Source organism: Bufo gargarizans, chromosome 3 (assembly GCF_014858855.1).
Source record: "Bufo gargarizans isolate SCDJY-AF-19 chromosome 3, ASM1485885v1, whole genome shotgun sequence".
NCBI classification, from domain to species: domain Eukaryota; kingdom Metazoa; phylum Chordata; class Amphibia; order Anura; family Bufonidae; genus Bufo; species Bufo gargarizans.
The window spans coordinates 360,152,630-360,174,125 of record NC_058082.1 but is presented as its reverse complement, the minus strand read 5'-3'; the positions used below and the strand labels follow the sequence as shown (position 1 = coordinate 360,174,125).

Here is a 21,496-nt window from a genome sequence, read left to right as displayed (position 1 = left end):
ATCACATACAGAGGCTGGGTCATCAGTATTTAAATCTTGGAAAACCCCTTTAAGGCTAGTTTCATACTAGCATTTAAGAGCTCCATCAGGGAACAGCCTGCCGAAGCTCAGCATCTGGCATTGCTGGCAGCTAGCTGAATGCCCGCCAGCCCCATTAACTATAATAGAAACCTATGGAGATCTGGCTGCAACCTGGCAAAAATGCAGAGAGTCAGCTGGACTTAAACCGCTGCTGGAACAGCCTGTCGGATCTCTCCAACGCCAGTGTAAAAGTAGCCTCAGTGCTTCATGTAACCAATGAATTAAGTATTTCATAACCAGGAAAGCCTTTGCGATTACAGCCATAAAAGTGAAACCACAGCATTATCTCATGACCATGGCACCTGTCAATGAGTGGTATGTATTAGGCAGCAAATGAACAGTCAGTTCTTGAAGCTGATGTGTCAAAAGCGGGAAAAATGGGAAAGAATAAGGATCTAAGGGACCTTGACAAACTGTGATGGCTAGACGACTGGGTGAGATCAACTCAAAAGCAACAGGTCTTGTGTTCCGGGTATGTAGCAGTTAGTATTTAGCAAAGTACTCCATGGATAACTGGTTAACTAGTGATAGGGCACCCAGGGCTCACTGCATGTGTAGAGCGTAGGCTAGCCTGCCTGGTCTGATCCCAGATAAGAGCTCCTGCAGTACAAATTGCTGAAAAAAATTAATGTTGGCTATGATAGAAAAGGGTCAGAAGAAACTGAGCACCACAACTTGCTGCACACAGGGCTATGTAACTTCAGACTGGCCACTGTGATCAATGCTGACCCCTATACATTTCCAGAAGCACCTACAATGAGTTTGCAAACATAATAACTGGATCATGGAGCAATGAAAGAAGGTGGCCTGGTCTGAAGAATCAAGTTTTATTTGACATCATGTGGATGGAAGACATGACTCCAGGATGTGCTATTGGAAGAAGGCAGGCTGTTAGATGTGTGAAGCTCTGGCCAATGATCTGCTAGGAAATCTTGGGTCATGACATTCACGTGGATTTACTTCGACCTAACCATTGATGGATACCAAATATACCCCTTCATGGTACCGGTAATCCCTAAAGGCAGTGGCCTCTTTCAAGATAATTCTCTCTGCCACACTGCAAAATTATTCAGTAATGGTTGGAGAAACATGAATAAAAGTTCAAGATGTTGACTTGGCCTCCAAATTCCTAAGGCAACTTTCACATCTATTGGCAGAAAACAGCCTGCTGGAATTCTTCGGATCTGGCACTGCCGGATGCAAATGGAATGCCTGCAGACCCCATTAAGTATAATGGGGTCTGGCTGCATTCTGGCAAAAATGTTGAGAATTGGCAGATTCCCGGCATTCTCTGCCAGATCAGACGGCCAGATTGCAATGCTGCCGATATGAAAGTAGCTCAAGATCACAATACAATTGAGGGTGTGCTTTAAAAACAAGTCCAATACGTAAAGGCCCCACCTCGAAACCTACAAGATTGGAAGGATATGCTTGTAACATCCTGATGTTTACAGGACACCTTCAGAGGTCTTATTAAAGGTCATGCCTCAATGGATCAGAGCTGTTGCAGCAACAAAAGGGGGACCTACAGAATATTAGGCAGGTGATCTTAAGATGACATGGCTGATTGGTGTATATAGGGCCTATATATACTTACAGATACAAGTGATGATTTTTCCTATATGACTTCCCCATTAGGAGCTCATGCAGGGCAGTAATGTTCCACATCAATACAATGACTCACACAATGTGTGCAATGTACAAGTCTGCAATGTATCAGTCGCCAAGATTTGCAATTAACCCTTTGTGCAATCTGGAAAAATCCTGTAAAAGAAGTCCATGAAAACTGCCTCTGGCTCACAAGGTAGACTGGTAGACTTTCAAACCCCACATGCCGATTCTGCATGGTGATGTCCCAAATGAATGAGGGACGAGGGGTGACAGTCACAGAACAAGCTGCTTGCAGAACTGACAAGGGGATGTGACTGTAACAAAATGACATGACCGATTCCCCTTAAACACCCTGTGTCAAAGACAATGCTTACCCTTTGTATGCCTATACCCCTCCCTTCTAACCATGGGGACACTAGCGGAGAATACCTAAGTAACAGAACAATCATGGTTATTGTTTGCGTGTACTGACACTAAACGTTGGTTATACATTATGTGGGTCTATAGCTATAAGGTTAAACCATGAGCCTGGGTTAAGATCAGGTTTGAAGACATCTACTTTTCTGTAGGCGTGTATAAACACACAGATCCAAAGCCAAGGTAGTCCTTGGGATCTCCATTACGGGACCAAAGTTGTAGAGATTTCAGTGATCAATCAAATGAGAGCTACCGTATTTCATAATCGTTGAAAAAAAAGTTTAAAGGCTATGGACACCAATGGGGACATTTCTTTTTATTCTAGCATTCTATTCATTTTGGGCTTTTTCATTTGGCTTTTATTAAAAATGTTGAACAGTTTTCTCCTCTATAGCTTTGACTGTCAACATTGCTTGCTCAGAAGGCTCGATCTGTAGCCCTTATCTGTGCTTTCCTAATAGCACATGAACATTCATTGTAGCTAAATTCTAACCCGTCTGGTCCTGAGCTGGTCCCGTCAGGAGTTCAGAGAGAAGGGCTACAGAACGAGCCATCAGAGCTTCCTTCAGATGGATTCACTAAGGGGGAAGCAATAGTCTGCAGATACATAAAAGGTGAATTGCGTTATGGATTCCGTTACCACAGACCATAACGCAATTCTTTGACGGAATGCCTTTAGAGGTATTCCGTTATTCATTCCATCATAATATAAGTCTATAGGCTACAAAACGGATCAGTCCCATTTCCGTTATGCAGGGGAGGACTCCAGTGAGAGAGATATGCATTTCTGAGCAGGGTCAGACACCTGTCTGCAACGGATATATCCGTAACTGGTGATTAAGGTGTTAAAAGAAGAAATGCACTCAAGATGATTTACTGGGACCTTTGCTTACAATGTTTTGTCATATTTCCAGTGACAAAAAAGGTTCTTAGGCTACCTTCACACTAGCGCTATTCTTTTCCGGTACTGAAATCCGTTAAAGGGTCTTAATACCGGAGAAAAAAACGCATCCGTTTTGTCCTAATGCATTGTGAATGAAAAGCAATCCGATCAGTATGCATCAGGATGTCTTCCTTTCCGTCCCTTGTACGGTATTTGACCGGACAAAATACTAGTATTTTTTCCGGACAAAATCCCAGAACAGTACCGCACTTGCTGGTAATTTCTATAGAGATGTATTAATGCCGGATCCGGTACCAAGTGTTCCGGAAATTGCTGCATCGCCAGATCTGGTTTTCCGGTCTGCGCATGTGCGGGGGCTTTTGAAAAAAAAATTAATACCGGGTCAGTTATTCCGGATGATACCGGAGGGGACGGATCCGGTATATCAATGGATCAGTCTAATGGATCCGGAAAAAAAGGCTATCCATTTGTACACGGCTTGCCGGAATTGCATGCCGGATTCTAACAACACTAGTGTGAAAGTACCCTTATATAAGTTTTACACATCTGGAAAAAAAATTGGCTGCTTTCTTTCAGGTACAGCACCACTCCAGTCCGTAGGTCATATCTGGTACTGTGAAGAGGTATTTAGGAAAACGACAGCCAACATCTAGACAACTCCTTTAAACGGCAGCAGCTTTAGGCAACTCTTGACATGTGACTTATACTGCTATATATACACTCACCTAAAGAATTATTAGGAACACCTGTTCTATTTCTCATTAATGGGATTATCTAGTCAACCAATCACATGGCAGTTGCTTCAATGCATGTAGGGTTGTGGTCCTGGTCAAGACAATCTCCTGAACTCCAAACTGAAGGTCAGAATGGGAAAGAAAGGTGGGCTACAACAGCAGAAGACCCCACCGGGTACCACTCATCTCCACTACAAATAGGAAAAAGAGGCTACAATTTGCACGAGCTCCCCAAAATTGGACTGTTGAAGACTGGAAAAATGTTGCCTGGTCTGATGAGTCTTGATTTCTGTTGAGACATTCAAATGATAGAGTCCGAATTTGGCGTAAACAGAATGAGAACATGTATCCATCATCTGATGGCTACTTCCAGCAGGATAATGCACCATGTCACAAAGCTCAAATAATTTCAAATTGGTTTCTTGAACATGACAATGAGTTCACTGTACTAAAATGGCCCCCACAGTCACCAGATCTCAACCCAATAGAGCATCTTTGGGATGTAGTGGAACGGGAGCTTCGTGCCCTGGATGTGCATCCCTCAAATCTCCATCAACTGCAAGATGCTATCCTATCAATATGGGCCCACATTTCTTAAGAATGCTATCAGCACCTTGTTGAATCAATGCCACGTAGAATTAAGGCAGTTCTGAAGGCAAAAGGGGGTCCAACACAGTATTAGCATGGTGTTCCTAATAATTCTTTAGGTGAGTGTATATAAACAACCTAAATAAAGAAATCCACTCACCTGCTTCACGCAACTTGATTCTAGTGCAGGGCCTCCTCTCATCGATGCTTCTGGTCCCCGCCTTGAATACATCCAGATGGGAGTCATGTGAACCACTGCAGCCAATCACTACCCTGAGTGATGACGTGTCAACAAGGGGCATGTGACCCACCAGTGACATACCATATGCACGTCCAGATGTGTACGGGCCTTGAACCTGAAGCATCACTGACAGGAGCACCTGCGCTGAGACTGAGCTGTGGGAAGGAGGTAAGCGCAGTACACTGTAAAAGGCTAAAGCTGGAATACCACTTTAAGTGCTATATAAAGCTCTTTCATTTTGGAAATAAACTGGTCCTGTCACCTTTTTTTGTGCCTATAACAGCATTTTAAGAAATTTTGTGATTCATTAGTTTAGATTTCAAGGATACCATTTTTATTTTTGTATGAAACAGTGTCTCTCTCTCAGTCTCATGGGGCCTGGTCACCTGGAGAAATGAGATGGTAGCTATTTTAACCCCTTAAGGACCGGGCTCATTTTCACCTTAAGGACCAGGCCATTTTTTGCAAATCTGACCAGTGTCACTTTAAGTGGTGATAACTTTAAAACGCTTTGACTTATCCAGGCCATTCTGAGATTGTTTTTTCGTCACATATTGTACTTCATGATACTAGTAAAAAAAAGTCAAAAAAATTAATTTTTTTGCATAATAAAATACCTAATTTACCAAAAATTTGGAAAAATTAGCAAATTTCAAAGTTTCAGTTTCTCTACTTCTGTAATACATAGTAATACCCCAAAAAATTGTGATGACTTAACATTCCCCATATGTCTACTTCATGTTTGAATTATTTTGGGAATGATATTTTATTTTTTGGGGATGTTACAAGGCTTAGAAGTTTAGAAGCAAATCTTGAAATTTTTCAGAAATTTACAAAAACCCAATTTTTAGGGACCACTACAGCTCTGAAGTCACTTTGCGAGGCTTACATAATAGAAACCGCCCAAAAATGACCCCATTCTATAAACTACACCCCTCAAGGTATTCAAAACTGATTTTACAAACTCCGTTAACCCTTTAGGTGTTGCACAAGAGTTATTGGCAAATGGGGATGAAATTTGAGAGTTTCATTTTTTTGCCTAATTTTCCATTTTAACCCATTTTTTCCACTAACAAAGCAAGGGTTAACAGCCAAACAAGACTGTATCTTTATTGCCCTGACTCTGCTGTTTACAGAAACACCCCATATGTGGCCATAAACTACTGTACGGCCACACAGCGGGGCGTAGAGTGAAAGGTGCGCCGTATGGTTTTTGGAAGCCAGATTTTGCTGGACAGTTTTTTTGACACCATGTCCCATTTGAAGCCCCCTGATGCACCCCTAGAGTAGAAACTCCATAAAAGTGACCCCATCTAAGAAACTACACCCCTCAAGGTATTCAAAACTGATTTTACAAACTCCGTTAACCCTTTAGGTGTTGCACAAGAGTTATTGGCAAATGGGGATGAAATTTGAGAATTTCATTTTTTTGCCTAATTTTCCATTTTAACCCATTTTTTCCACTAACAAAGCAAGGGTTAACAGCCAAACAAGACTGTATCTTTATTGCCCTGACTCTACTGTTTACAGAAACACCCCATATGTGGCCATAAACTACTGTACAGCCACACAGCGGGGCGTAGAGTGAAAGGTGCGCCGTATGGTTTTTGGAAGCCAGATTGTGCTGGACAGTTTTTTTGACACCATGTCCCATTTGAAGCCCCCCTGATGCACCCCTAGAGTAGAAACTCCATAAAAGTGACCCCATCTAAGAAACTACACCCCTCAAGGTATTCAAAACTGATTTTACAAACTTTGTTAACCCTTTAGGTGTTGCACAAGATTCAATGGAAAATAGAGATACAATTTCAAAATTTCACTTTTTTGGCAGATTTTCCATTTTAATATTTTTTTTCCAGTAACAAAGCAAGGGTTAACAGCCAAACAAAACTCATTATTTATGGCCCTGATTCTGTAGTTCACAGAAACACCCCATATGTGGTCGTAAACTACTGTACGGGCACACGGCAGGGCGCAGAAGGAAAGGAATGCCATACGGTTTTTGGAAGGCAGATTTTGCTGGACTGGTTTTTTGACACCATGTCCCATTTGGAGCCCCCCTGATGCCCCCCTAGAGTAGAAACTCCATAAAAGTGACCCCATCTAAGAAACTACACCCCTCAAGGTATTCAAAACTGATTTTACAAACTTTGTTAACCCTTTAGGTGTTGCACAAGATTCAATGGAAAATAGAGATACAATTTCAAAATTTCACTTTTTTGGCAGATTTTCCATTTTAATATTTTTTTTCCTGTAACAAAGCAAGGGTTAACAGCCAAACAAAACTCATTATTTATGGCCCTGATTCTGTAGTTTACAGAAACACCCCATATGTGGTCCTAAACTACTGTACGGGCACACGGCAGGGTGCAGAAGAAAAGGAATGCCATACGGTTTTTGGAAGGCAGATTTTGCTGGACTGGTTTTTTGACACCATGTCCCATTTGAAGCCCCCCTGATGCACCCCTAGAGTAGAAACTCCAAAAAAAGTGACCCCATTTTAGAAAGTACGGAATAGGGTGGCAGTATTGTTGGTACTAGTTTAGGGTACATATGATTTTTGGTTGCTCTATATTACACTTTTTGTGCGGCAAGGTAACAAGAAATAGCTTTTTTGGCATGTTTTTTTTTTTTGTTATTTACAACATTCATCTGACAGGTTAGATCACGTGGTAATTTTATAGAGCAGGTTGTCACGGACGCGGCGATACCTAATATGTATACAATTTTTTTTATTTATGTAAGTTTTATACAATAACTTCATTTTGAAAACCAAAAAATTGTTTAGTGTCTCCATAGTCTAAGAGCCATAGTTTTTTCAGTTTTTGGGTGATTATCTTGAGTAGGGTCTAATTTTTTGCGGGGTGAGATGACAGTTTGATTGGCACTATTTTGGGGTGCATATGACTTTTTGATCGCTTGCTATTACACTTTTTGTGACGTAAGATGGCAAAAAATTGCTTTTTTTACACAGTTTTTTTTTTTTTTTTTTTACGGTGGTCACCTGAGGGGTTAGGTCATGTGATATTTATATAGAGCCGGTCGATACGGACGCGGCGATACCTAATATGTATACTTTATTTTTATTTATGTACATTTTACACAATGATTTTATTTTTGAAACCAAAAAAAATCATGTTTTAGTGTTTCCATAGTCTAAGAGCCATAGTTTTTTCAGTTTTTGGGCGATTATCTTGAGTAGGGTCTCATTTTTGGCGGGATGAGATGACGGTTTGATTGGTACTATTTTGGCGTACATGCGACTTTTTTGATCACTTTTATTACCTTTTTTGGGAAGTAAGGTGGGCAAAATTTCAATTTTCTCATAGTTTTTATTTTTTTATTTTTATGGCGTTCACTGTGCGGGGAAAGTAACATGACCATTTTATAGATCAGGTCGTTACGGACGCGGCGATACCTAATATGTGTAGTGTATTTTATTTTTTTAATTTTTATTCAGTGATAAATGTTTTTTTTTTTTATCTTAACTTTTTTCACTTTTTATTTGATTTTTTTGACCCAGACCCACTTGGTTCTTGAAGATCCAGTGGGTCTGATGTCTGTAAAATACAGAACAGAACCTATATTGGTTTCTGCACTGTATTTTACTTACACTGAACAGGTCTATGCTTTCAGCACAGATCTGTTCAGCACCATGGACAGCAGGACGCCTGATCAGGCGTCCTGTTGCCATGGGAACCTTCCCCGTCTGCTCAGTTATGGTCAGAACTTCGCAGACGGGGAAGGGTAAGGACGGGGTTCTGGGGGGGCTGTCTGGGGGCTCTCTCCTTCTCCCATCGGGGGGCTGCAAAGGCACAGCAGCCCCCCGATCGGAGAGGGAGGGAGCTCCCTCTTACTGTTAACCTTTTCCATACAGCGGTCCGTACGGACCGCTGTATGGAAAGGGTTAAACGGCTGACATCGCATCAACGATGTCAGCCGTTTATACCAGGGTGCCAGCAATGTGCTGGCACCCTGGTATACCCACTGTACACCAACGATTATGCAATGGGAGGCGGGCGGGGGATCGCGATCCCGCCTGCCGCACCGCCCGCCTCCCGCAACGCCCCCACTGCATGCGACACCCCCCCTGCACCACCCGCCGCCATCAAATCGTGCAGGGGTGCAGGGGGGGGTTAACAATATTGATTTCGGGCACTCTGAAGTTTCTGATCCCCGCGGTCAGGGACCGCGGGGATCAGAAACGGCAAAAAGCGCAGCAAACCGCAGGTCTGAATTGACCTGCGGTTTTCTGCGATCGCCGATACGGGGGGGTCAAATGACCCCCCCCTGCGTTGTTACGGGATGCCGGCTGAATGATTTCAGCCGAAATCCCGTTCCGATTAACCCCAGCGGCGCCGGAATTAAGATTTTAAGTTAGGACGTACCGGTACGCCCTTGGTCCTTAAGGACTCGGGAAATAGGGCGTACCGGTACGCCCTATGTCCTTAAGGGGTTAAGCTATTCCCGTGACTACACTGCCTTGGAAATATAGTGGAAAAGAAGCCTGGCAAACCAAGTGCTTTTCTGAAGAGCCTGTCCTGTGCTAAGGAGGTGTCAATAGAGAAACCTAAATGTTGGAAGAATAAAACCTAACATATATAGCATATAGCAAGAGGTTATCCAGTGGTAGACAATGATGACCTATCCTCAGGATCAGATCGGCGGGGGTCCGAGTTCTGGCACCCCGCAGATCAGCTGTTACAGTGCTCCAGACTAAACAAAAATCAAGGAGCCATTGGCTCCTAACCTGAAAAATTTAGGAGCCAAATGAAATTTTTAGTCGCCAAATTTAAAATACATATAATATAGCTGGGATGCTTAGGAGCATGTTTAGTCTAAGCTACAGCCCATGCAGTTAAAGGGGTTGTGCACTCATTTCTATGACTTGTCAGACTAGCCAGATTTACGTTGGTAATCCCTAGGTGCTGGGTTCTGGCTCATTCGCATCCAGGCTTCCGCTGCTTGTCTTGGGTTTCTCCATGAAAACGTTTGGCTGCAGTGGCATCAAGACAATCACTGGCCAAAGTGGAGATCTGGAGATCTGCTTCCCTTGCATCACATGACCATTTAACATAATGCAAGGGAAGCAGACAGGAGTCCATGGTATCTAATGTGTATGAGGACCTTAGTCCTAAGAGGGGCGTCACCCAATACAGCGACTGTAACCGGACTATCAGACAAGGCAGAGGGCGGCTCCGGCTGTGACCGGACTACCAAACATGGCAGAGGGCGGCTTCGGCTGTGACCGGACTATCAGACAGGGCAGAGGGCGGCTTCGGCTGTGACCGGACTATCAGATACGGCAGAGGGCGGCTCTGGCTGTGCCCGGACTATCAAACATGGCAGAGGGCGGCTTCGGCTGTGACCGGACTGTCAGATAGGGCAGAGGGTGGCTATGGCTGTGACCGGACTATCAGATACAGCAGGGGCTGACTGTAGGGACTGTCACCAGGTCTCCAAACACAGCGAACACTACTGAAGGAACGTCACCTCCACCCCACTGGCCGTATCCTGCACATTAGGGGCTGTCAGGAGCACCGATCAGAGAAAACTCCGGTGGGACACTTGACCTAGCACTGTGGCCCCTTGGGTCTATTGACTGGTGGGGGCCCCAGTGTGAGAAAACTCCTTCTTTGCTGCAACACATGGCAGTTATGATGCAGGCACCCAGGATTGTAAAGGGGTACTCTAACCTGGAACATAAAACTAGAAGACGCCATAAAAGTCAGACAGTGGCGGGTTCTGGAATCTCCAAAACAGGGGCTGCCGAAGGAAAAGCAGCTACCCCCCACCCCTTTCATTCACTGCTATGGGAGCCCCGAAAATACAGTTCTGGCTACTCCCAGCGATAACATAGCCCTGAACGGAGACGCTGCCAAGTATGTCTGGAGTTATCGAACCCCATAGGAGTATCCTAGAGGCACTCTAAGGCCCCTTTCACACGGGCGGGTATTCAGTGCGGGTGCAATGCGTGAGGTGAACGCATTGCACCCGCACTGAATCCTAACCCATTAATTTTTATGGGGTGTGCACATGAGCGGTGATTTTCACACATCACTTGTGCGTTGTGTGAAAATCGCAGCATTCTCTATATTCAGCGTTTTTCACGCAACGCAGGCCCCATAGAAGTGAATAGGGCCGCGTGAAAATCACAAGCATCCGCAAGCAAGTGCGGATGCGGTGCGATTTTCACACATGGTTGCTAGGTGACGATCGGGCTGGGGACCCGATCTATATTATTTTCCCTTATAACATGGTTAAAAGGGAAAATAATAGCATTCTGAATACAGAATGCAAAGTAAAATAGTGATGGAGGGGTTAAAAAAAAAAATATTAACTCACCGAGTCCACTTGATCACATAGTTGCGGATCTCTGTCTTCTTCTGTAATTTTGAGCTGCCAGCTAAGGACCTGTGGTGACGTCACATCACATGATCCAATCACATGGTCCCTCACCATGGTGATGAACCATGTGATTGGACCATAGTGACGTCACCACAGGTCTTTTGCCAGGTCCTGAAGATAGAACAGAGAACGGCAGCTATGGTAAGTTTACTTTTTATTTGTTTTTTAACCGCTCCATCCCTAATTTACTTTGCATTCTGTATTAAGAATGCTATTATTTTCCCTTATAACCATGTTATAAGGGAAAATAATAAAATCTACACAACACCTAACCCAAACCTGAACTTCTGTGATGAAGTCTGGGTTCGGGTCTGGGTACCAAACATGGCGATTTTTGTCACGTGCGTGCAAAACGCATTAAAACGCTTTGCACTCGCGCGGAAAAATCACGCATTTTACTGCAACGCACCCGCATCTTATCGGGCCCTCACGCGCCACGCTCGTGTGAAAGAGGCCTTAGAGCGTCAGTGTCTTAATGACGTCATGGGGGACACTATGTGATAGATAGATATATATAGAAATAAAATAAAAATACACTTTATGAAATATAGTAAAAATACAAATAAAATAAAAAAAGTTAAATCTCCAGGATCTCCCCATGTCTGCAGTGTACACCGGCACAGGCGGCTCTGCCGAATCAGTGGGAGATTGTGGTTCGCTGGTTAGACCCGGAAGCCAATGGCGAAGCGTGTAGGCGGGGGTTTCTCCTGATGCCGGAGCGTATCGGCTTTTTCTTCCGTGGTTCCTTTCACTTTAAAGTAAAAGGAACCACAGAAGAAAAAGCCGGCGTGCAGCAGACATCTGCAGCGTATGTCTGCTAGATGAAAGCCTTTTTTTCTTAAAGAGGCAGAGCAGAGGAGGCTCTAGGCGCAAACGGCGACAAGACAAAGTCTTGTCGCCATTTTGCAATTCTAAGTCGCATTGGCGACCATTTTGGTCACCATCTGGAGCACTGTGTTTTAAGGAGCCGCTGCGCTCACCGGAGCTCTGGCCAGCGCAGCCGGATCCCAGCATCTCTCCCAAGCACAGCACAGTAAATTTTATAGCGGTTATGCTTGGTATTGCAGCTCAGCCCCATCCACTTCAATGGGGCTGAGCTGCAACTAAGCCATGTGACCGATGTACGATGATGTCACATGACCCAGGAAGAGTCCCAAGTGTCGGACCCCCGCCGATCTGATACTGATGACCTATCCTGAGGATAGGTCATCAATATATATTACAGGATAACCAATTTAGGCTACTTTTACATCTGCGCTTTCCCTTTCCGCTATTGAGATCCGTCATGGCGGAATCATTGTCAATGGGAACAAAACTGAACTTTTGGTTGCGTCCCCATCGCGAACAGAATAACGCTGCAAGCAGCATTTTTCTGTCCGCGATGTGGTGCGGAGCAAGACGGATCCATCCTGACACACAAGTCAATGGTGGAGGATCGGTTTTCTCTGACACAATAGAAAACGGATCCATCCCCTATTGACTTTACGGATCCATCCCCCACTGACTTTAAATGGTGTTCATGACGGATCCGTCTTGGCTATTTTAAAGATAATACAACTGGATCCGTTCATAACGGATGCAGACGATTGTATTATCATGACGGAAGCATTTTTGCTGATCCATAACGAATCCAGCAAAAACGCCAGTGTGAAAGTAGCCTAAAATAAACTGTGTCACTAAAAATTCACCCATTGTTTAAATCAAGTTTTTATGTTTGACATATTTTTAAAGAATCTTTGGTGTTTTTTAATTCTCCATGTCACTATATTAAAATAATCATGACATCTTGTTTCACTTTAACCCTCATAATAGGCTGACAACTGCTAATGATAGTTAATACTCACCATTCATAATAGGTGGTCACAGTTTATCTACCCCTGCCCCCCCCCCCCTCAGTGTACAGTGACCTCTGCACTAGTCACAGAGCATGTCCAGTCAATGAACATCTTACATCCTTTACCTCTATGGTCCTTGTGTCTGCTGTAATCTGCTGATCTCTAAAGGCTGCTAAAGGGAGTCTATCAGCAGTTTTGACCATACTGAACTGCTGACATCAAAAGGCAGGGGCTGGGGACAACAGGACAAACATACCTTTTGTGGAGCTTTTATTATGAAGAGTTGTGTGAATATTAACTTTGATTCTGCCAGGTTCTGCTCCTGCAAGTGCCATGGAGGCGGAGCTTCATTGTAAAGTGCTCTTTGCACTGGCCAGTCTCTGGGTTGGATGCTACAGCTGTCACTCAGCAGAGAGGGGGGCTGTCAAGCAGCTGAATGCACATTGCTACCAGGGCTTCACAGTGAAGCTCCACCTCCTGGACTTTTTCAGCCTGGCAGAATAAAAACTCATATTCATACTACTCTTGATAATAACAGCTTCCCAGAGGGTATGTTTGCCCAGCTCTCCCCGGCTCCTACTTAGTGCAGTAGTTGCTACTGCATGGTAAAAACAGCTGACAGTCTCCCTTTAACAGCACATCAGACAATATGGACGCCCCCTAAAATTATGTATAGAAAACAGAATAAAAAAAAACTAACCATATAAAAATAAAAACACAACAAATTAAAAAAAGATCAGTATCTGGTTTTAGATATTGATAAAAAATATAGGTGATATAGCCCTTTTAAGGCCTTTCAGACTGGAAATCAATACCAGTCAGACATTATATACGAATGTGATATTCTCATGAAGTATCAGAAGATCATTTTCACTGGATTTCTCCTTTCCGACATTTTACTACTGATGGTGGGGGTCCAACGCCCGGGACCCCTGCCGATTAGCTGCTTGAGAAAGCACCACCGTTCCTGTGAGCGCCTTCTCTCAGCTCACCAAGCACAACGCCGTACAGTATAGCGGCTGTGCTTGTTATCATGCTCAGCCCCATTCACTTCTACGGGGCTGAGCTGCTCCTAGGCCACGTGACCGATGAACGTGTCGTCACTGGCCTAGAAAAAGCTGTGAGTCTTCTCAAACAGCTCATCCACCAGAGGATAGGCCATCAGTATTAAAGTCTCGGAAAACCCCTTTAAGTAATTTCACATCTAAATACCTTGCAATACAATAAGATAAAGTGACAGCAGAATGACTCTTCTTGTATAACTTTCCACTGACAGATACAGAGACACAATCGAGTAAAAAACTGTAGAATCTGTAGTTGTACAAGGTCTAGACCCAAATACTATATTTGCAGAATTTAATATCTACAAAATCAAATTATACGCTATATGACTCAGACTGTAATATCAGCAGCCAGTGAGTGAAAACCAACCCCATATTGTAAGGGTCAGGGAGGCCTGATGACGTCAGCCTCATGGCCCGCATAGTCTGACGGTAATGATAAAATCTCTCAAGATTGCATTGTTCCAGTTTTAGTGTCAGAGGAGAGGAAGTACCTATATATAGCGGGTTTTCCTCCCCCGCAATTCTCTCCTGCGCCCACGCACCCTCCTATGGCTGTCTATTTATAGCTGCCTGAGAAATATCTCCACCTCACACTGGAGCTGGGTGGATGTGGTCAGAGGACAGGGGAAGTTCTGGGTGCTGTAATATTACCGTGACTCAATGCCATGAGACCAGGAAGTACCGTATGTAAATCTTGCTTCTTTTTCTGCCGATATCACTCAGCATTTACATTTTGCATTCTTGTGCAACTCAGAAATCCAAAAGGCAATTCTAATAAATCGAGCTCTTTCAATATAAGCAACTGCATGAAAATGTCAAAAATTCATCGAGACATTTATTATTTCTATCCATTTCTGGGAAAGCTGGGTAACAGCTAATCTGAACCCATCAGGCAATCTAGTGCCTAGGATAGAGCCCAATACTTCAGTTTTACCTGACAACCATGCTGCCATGAATATGATGGTTAAAAGGGCTGAACCCCCCCAGTTATCTAAGGGGGTCATTTATGAAGCTGAAATACGCCTATATTAGGCTACTTTCACACTCGCGTTAGGTGCAGATCTGTCATGGATCTGCACAGACAGATCCGTTCAGATAATACAACCGTCTGCATCCGTCATGAACAGATCCGTTTGTATTATCTGTAACACAGCCAAGACGTCTTGAACACCATTGAAAGTCAATTGGGGACGGATCCGTTTTCTATTGTGTCATCTTGTGTCAGAGAAAACGTTTACATTTTTGGAAAAGAATCCGCTCAGAATACATCAGTTTAGCTCCGTTCCGTCTCCATTCCGCTTTGGAGGCGGACACCAAAACGCTGCTTACAGCCAAATAGATCCATTTGGCTGTAAGCAGCGTTTTGGTGTCCGCCTCCAAAGCGGAATTGAGACGGAACGGAGCTAAACTGATGCATTCTGAGCGGATCCTTTTCCATTCAGAATGCATTAGGGCAAAACTGATCCTGAACGGATCTCACAAACGGAAAGCCAAAACGCCAGTATGAAAGTAGCCTTAGGTGTATTTCAGGCACAGATTGCAGCGCAAAGGCTAGTTGCGCCGCAATCTGCCGCTTCTCCCCGCTCTTTGCCAGGTCTAAAAATGTAGGCATGGCATGGGCGGGGAAGGGGACAGGCCCATCTCATTTACCATTTTCTACACCTGTTTTAGATGTAAAAATTAGTCTAAATGTAAGACAGCAAGGAAGCTCTCTTACATTCAGAACTGGCGCTGGATGCACCGAAGTTATGAAGAGGCCATCCGCTGACAGCTTAGGGGTTTATTAAGACCGTCATCTAAAACGTTAGTCTTAGGGCTCCTTCACACTTGCGGCAGGACGGATCCGGCAGGCTGGTCTCCCTGTCGGGTCCGTCCTTCTGCTGTTTCGCCGACCCGCCGCTCCGTCCCCATTGACTATAATGGGGACGGGGGCTGAGCTCCGGCGCAGCACGGCGAAAGCCGCCGGACTAAAAAGTCCTGCATGTCCGATTATAGTCAATGGGGACGGAGCGGTGGTCCGGTGGCTCGGCAAAACAGCGGAAGGACGGAACCGACAGGGAGACCAGCCTGCCGGATCCGTCCTGCCGCAAGTGTGAAGGAGCCCTTAATAAATGTGTCCCTAAGTGTCTGATTGGCAGGGGTCCAACACCTAGCACCCCCACAGATCAAGAGCAGGGATCCTATGTTTTCCCATTTGAATAGAGTAGTGGTCACATGTGCACATTGCTGCTCCACTCAACTGTACGTGACTGGCAGAAATAGTTAAGTACAGTGCAGACATTAAAGGAGTTGTCCTGACTAGGAGCCAAAAATGGTCGGAAGGTGTGCCCCATAAAAAAAATTAAAAACCGCTTGTGTGCAGTCCCGCTGTTTCGCCGGCGCAGCCACATTCCCGGCAGGACATGGTCCTGTGATAGCTGCAGCCAATGACTAGTCTCAGTGGTCACATATGCATGGATGGCACCTCACTGGCAGTGACATGCAACTCAAGCACATGTCACCGAGCCTAGAAACTGGCAGCAGCAGTCATGGGACCAAGCCACTTCCGGTTCATCTGGGACTAGAAGCAGCTGGGAATAGGGCAGCAGCACTAGAACGTTGGTAGTGAGGACAGGTGCGTGCGTTTTTCTTTAATGGGTCACAAATTTTGACCACTGGGGTTGTCGGCTCCTAGACTCCAGCTGCCGATGCACATATTGGCTGTTGGCTGAACAAACTGAGTGTATTTTAAGGGTATTTTTAAGTGACTGATTGGTTTTCCCCTTTAATTCTGTTTAATACGCTGTGTAATAGTTCATAAGTTTCCCTTGTAATGAAGTGGGTTAGAGATAGTACCCATCCCCCATTGTGCTGATAAGACCACCTTCCTGAGTGATTTTAGAGACATGCTTGATTCACACTGGAGGAGGGGCTAACAGGTTTATACTCTGTGACTCACCTTGTCTCAGCAGACTCCACCAGGCCTCCATTCTAGGTAGTATGTGAGTATGATTGCCCTATCTCTCTTGTACACCCTGGGGTGTCAGACATGTGTTATAACGGGCTAGACAGCCATGGGTAATAGCATGATTGACGAAGTCTCCACCCCATTTAGGTTAGTGATGTCTATTTACTTTTTATTATTCTGTATGTGATTTATTGGTGTTATCGTATGTTTAATCACACTTAGTAAATATATTTATTCACATTGTCTGCATAAGCTTATTCAGTCTCAAATCTTTCTAATTCACTTTACGTTACACTGAGCTATCTCTGCAGTCTTCCTCCCGGCCTCTATATACACATTCGGATCAGCAACGTGTAAGTGTATGCAATGGGAGAGTAGAGAAAGCTGCTGCCAGACACTTCTGCTGGCTGCTTATCTCACTGGAGAACAATAGGATTGGGTGAAAATCCAGGTGTGACGTCAGGAGCTCCCCGCACACATTAGTGTGTCGCCCAAGCCTGCTGTTCTCAGTGGTTTTGGCCGCCAAAAGTATAATGTGTATGGCCAGCTTTAGTGAAGTTTAGGAAAGCAACACATTGTTAAAAAAAAATCATGCACAAAGAAAAGAGGTGAAACCGTTTTTGCTCAGTGAACCGCAAACCACCTCCACTTATGAAGGAAGTAAAAGGGAACAATTTTCATGAAAATTTCCTATTCAAAAATAACAAGCCACGCGGCAAACAGGTGCAATAACCACTGCCTACAGGATCCTGAGCGCAAACCAACATCTTAAGTGTCTAGAACCCAGGTCCAATATGAACTGCTCACAATGACAGGGAGTGAAACCTCTGAGACAACCAAAACATGGTCTTTCATGACCTTTAGGGCTCCAATGCCAAGAGTAACATTTTATGTGTTTTGGTAAAGATTCTTATTTTCTTTCATTTAAAACAGGAATTCTGTAATTTTTCTAATTCTATAGAAAAACTTATGGAAGCAACGCCAGATGCTGCCCCTGAAAAAAAAGCCTCAAATGCCCAAAACACCACAAACCAAAACATTTGGCTTGTATGTATGCATGTCTTATATATCACTGCACACTTTAAAATAAAATAGGCCCCCAAAACATGCATCGTGTGAGTCCATCCTTCTAGGGGTTGTGTCACAAGATCAACTCTATCCACAGGATAGAGAATAAGCACCTTATCAGTAGGAATCCGACTGAGGTCTGAGCTGAGGTCTAAATAACATTGGGGTCTGGGCTGAGGTCTGATTAAGGGTCTTTTAACATTGAAGTTTGATTGAGGCTCTGAGCTGAGGTCTGATTAACATTGGGGGGTCTAAATGGCGGTCTGATCTGAGGTCTAATGAAAAATATATTTTTCTCCTCCTCTGTCTTATGGGCAGGCGGGTCTTACAGAGCGAAAAATACTGTAATTTCAGTAATTTTATTTTATTAATTCCCAGAGAACCCCTTTAAAGACTTTTCCTCTGCTGCACCAGTTCTCTGGAATGCGATTCCCCGGACATATGCCTGGCATGCAAAGTTATGGACACTGTAGATTTTTTATGTTATTTCCAGTCCTCCTGGTCATACACTGTGGCTCAGTGGTGTGCATTTTATAAGGCACAGTATAGTATTTAACCACGACAACTGCTCTCAGAGCAGACTCAGCACTTCAGATCTGACAAGCCTTATTTCTAAATGGACAAATGCAGTAGTAGGACGCACAGGGTTGCTGAGCCACCAAAAAGGGTGCTCACAGTCCAGTAGTATCACCCCACTACTCAAATAAAACCAAATAAATATATATAAAAGACTGGTTTATGTGCCTTGGATATATTTTAATATATTTTATTATATTATTTTATGGTCGTACACCCAATCCTAATAAACGTAGTGACCCAATACCCTAGGTGTGCCCAGTCTTTTATATATAAACCCTATTTCTAATCTACCAATGCAGCGGAGGTTGAGGCACTCCCAGTAGGCTGAGAAGTTTCCCTAAGGCTGGGTTCAGACCTGAGCATTTTACAGCCCGTTCCTACGCGCTGTAAAACGCTTAACAGGCAAGAACCAATGATTCCCTATGGGAATGGTTCTCACCTGAGTGTTTTACAGCGCGTACGATCGCGCTGTAAAACGCCCGACGCCCCAAGAAGTACATGAGCTTCTTTGGGGCGTCTTGTCGCGCGTTCCCGTACATAGACTTCCGGGAACGCGCGACAATGGGCGTTTGCTTGTCTCTGTATGCGCGATTGCTTACGCCGGTACAATGGCCCATACAGAGCGCGACATCCCGAACGCTCAGGTCTGAACCCAGGGTGAGACAAGGTAAGGCCTCTGTTAAACCACAAGTGGGAAACCCACTGTAATCCATCCTTAGTGAATGTTTCTCCCTAGAGAAGGTATTTCCTATACGTAATGTAAAAGGGGTCTTCCCTAAACAGTGTAAACAAAGAGGACAAAGTATGGACTTCCCAACTAGAAGCAAAGAGAAATCTCACCTGTCAGGCTGTCAAATGCACTTCTCCCTCAGCACAGTGCAGTACCTGGAAAATGTAAGAATCTTAGTACGGATGCAACTTTTCTATCATGCTTATCAATATTCTTTATAAAGAAGGAATGTCCAACCTGGGGCCCTCCAGCTGTTGCAAAACGACGGGCATACTGGGAGTTGTAGTTTTGCAACAGCTGGAGAGCCGCAGGTTGAGCATCCCTGATATAAAGGATTTTCACCTTGTGCTTTACCAAGGGTAAATCCACAGTGGAAATCACCAGCACAGTACAGTGTGGACCCTAAAGACTGCTGCAATGCTGGCTAAAGTTATTACAGTACATATGTCAGCAGATCAAAGGTCCACTTCACAAGGTTGGATATCTAAACTTCAGTTTTACATGAAGCAGGACACACGTGGTTTGCAATAAGAGTGCGCCCACATCGGCACTACGAAATCTGGCAGGGTGTTCCGGCAGAGATCCCATTAGAGTCAATGGAAATTTGGCAGTGAATGGCAGTATACAAAAATGCCAGATACGGTGAACAGCCTGACAGATTCCGTAATGCAGATCTGAACATACCCTTAATAAAGGAAAACATTATTCATTAGTCAGATAAATACTAATGATTTCTCTCCTTTCTTACACCAGTTCTTGTTATAACTGCAGTTCTCTTATCCTTTACGGATAGCACTAATATATAATGCAGCACTAATTATGGAAAAGCCGTGCTGCCAAAACCTTAAACTGACCCATGAGCTTTTCCCTTCTAAAAATTGCAAACAACACCACATATTTTTCCTATTAAACTGAATATGGAAACCACAGAAAATATGATGAGTAGTGCACACTGTGGTTTATATTATAAAAACACACAGCGCACGTCCATTTCTAAATCCCCATTCACTGACATATAACACCACCCCAGAGACACGCCCCGCAGATGCCCAGCCTGAGCGTGGCCTTCACCCAGCGTGCTCAGTGGTTCAGTTTTGCATGGCTATTGTTGGCAGCCTGCTGAGGAGTAACATGCTGTACTCGTCTCAGCCAGTAACACAGATCCATCTCCTGTCACCCCATATATCCTGCCTGCCGTAGATCATACTCTTCTCCGTCCCGCACACTCACAGAGCAGCTCATAATGAGATGGCCCTTGGCTGTCAACCTACTGATCAGAGGCTCATCCAGCTTCCCTGGAAGATGCTTGGAGCTGCTGCTAATCTCAGACAACTGACTCAGGAGATTTCCATTTTTGGAAGGAAAAAAAAAAGTTTGAGAAGCAGAAAAGTATTACAGAAAATGGTGAATATTGGAAATAAGCACCAATAAAAGCAAAGTCGTTTTACGTCATCAATAGTGGAAGCAGTGACTTCTCCTGTTTAGAAAAGGAGCAGAGACACAAAACATTCAAGCCTCGTTCACATCTCCATTCGGAGATCCGGCAGGCTGCTCTGTGCCGGAACAGCCTGCCGGATCCTTTACTTCACCGCCGGATCCCCATTGACTGATCCAGCCGCTTTCCTGCATAAATGCCAGGTTTCGAGCAGACAAAAACGCATGCATGCAATGATTTTTTTGTCCGGCCGACAGCCGGATCAGGCAACTGGATTTCCATAACGGAGATGTGAGCGAAGCCTCAGTGTTATATTTGGGAGATTTTTTAACAAATTTAAAGGGGTTGTCCAGGTTTTTCATATTGAGCCTCTGGATACACCATCGATATATATCTGAAGGGCGGAGTTGTGACAACCCACCTCCCTGCCGATCAGCTGATTCAGAGTAAGGCCTCATGCACACGGCCGCCGGGCGGCCGTTCCGTGCATTGGGGACTGCAATTGCGGATCCGTGGTATGTCCGCACCGCGAAAAAATATGGCATGTCATATTTTTTTGCGTTGCGGAACCACGGAAAGAAACACCACGGAAGCACTCCGTAGTGTTTCCGGTGTTCTGTGAGTCCGTTCCGCATCTCCGGAATTGCAGACCCAATCAAGTGAATGGGTCCGCATCCGTGATGTGGGGTGCTGATCCGTGGATTGCTGATCCGCCGTTTGTGGGCCGCAATACGGCCACGGCCGCCCAACAGCCGCGTGCATGAGGCCTAACTCCAGAACTATACAGATCCATGTAGTGCAAGGAAACAGTAACTGCAGCACTGCTCCCATTCACTTATATGTGAGCAACGCTG

The 21,496-nt window shown here is 44.5% G+C and overlaps 1 protein-coding gene across 3 annotated transcripts in view; it reads right to left on the bottom strand.

Annotated features, from left to right (window-relative positions):
• The window catches only part of HIVEP3 (HIVEP zinc finger 3), a 146,310-nt gene that overhangs the window by 93,399 nt on the left and 31,415 nt on the right, over window positions 1–21,496 (bottom strand). For 2 of the 3 annotated variants that reach the window (XM_044287950.1, XM_044287953.1), the window contains exon 2: window positions 19,318–19,362. The exons of the other annotated variant lie outside the window; for it this stretch is intronic. The gene's annotated coding sequence lies outside the window, so the exon portion shown is untranslated. The remainder of the gene's footprint in view (window positions 1–19,317; window positions 19,363–21,496) is intronic. 3 annotated transcript variants of the gene reach the window in all.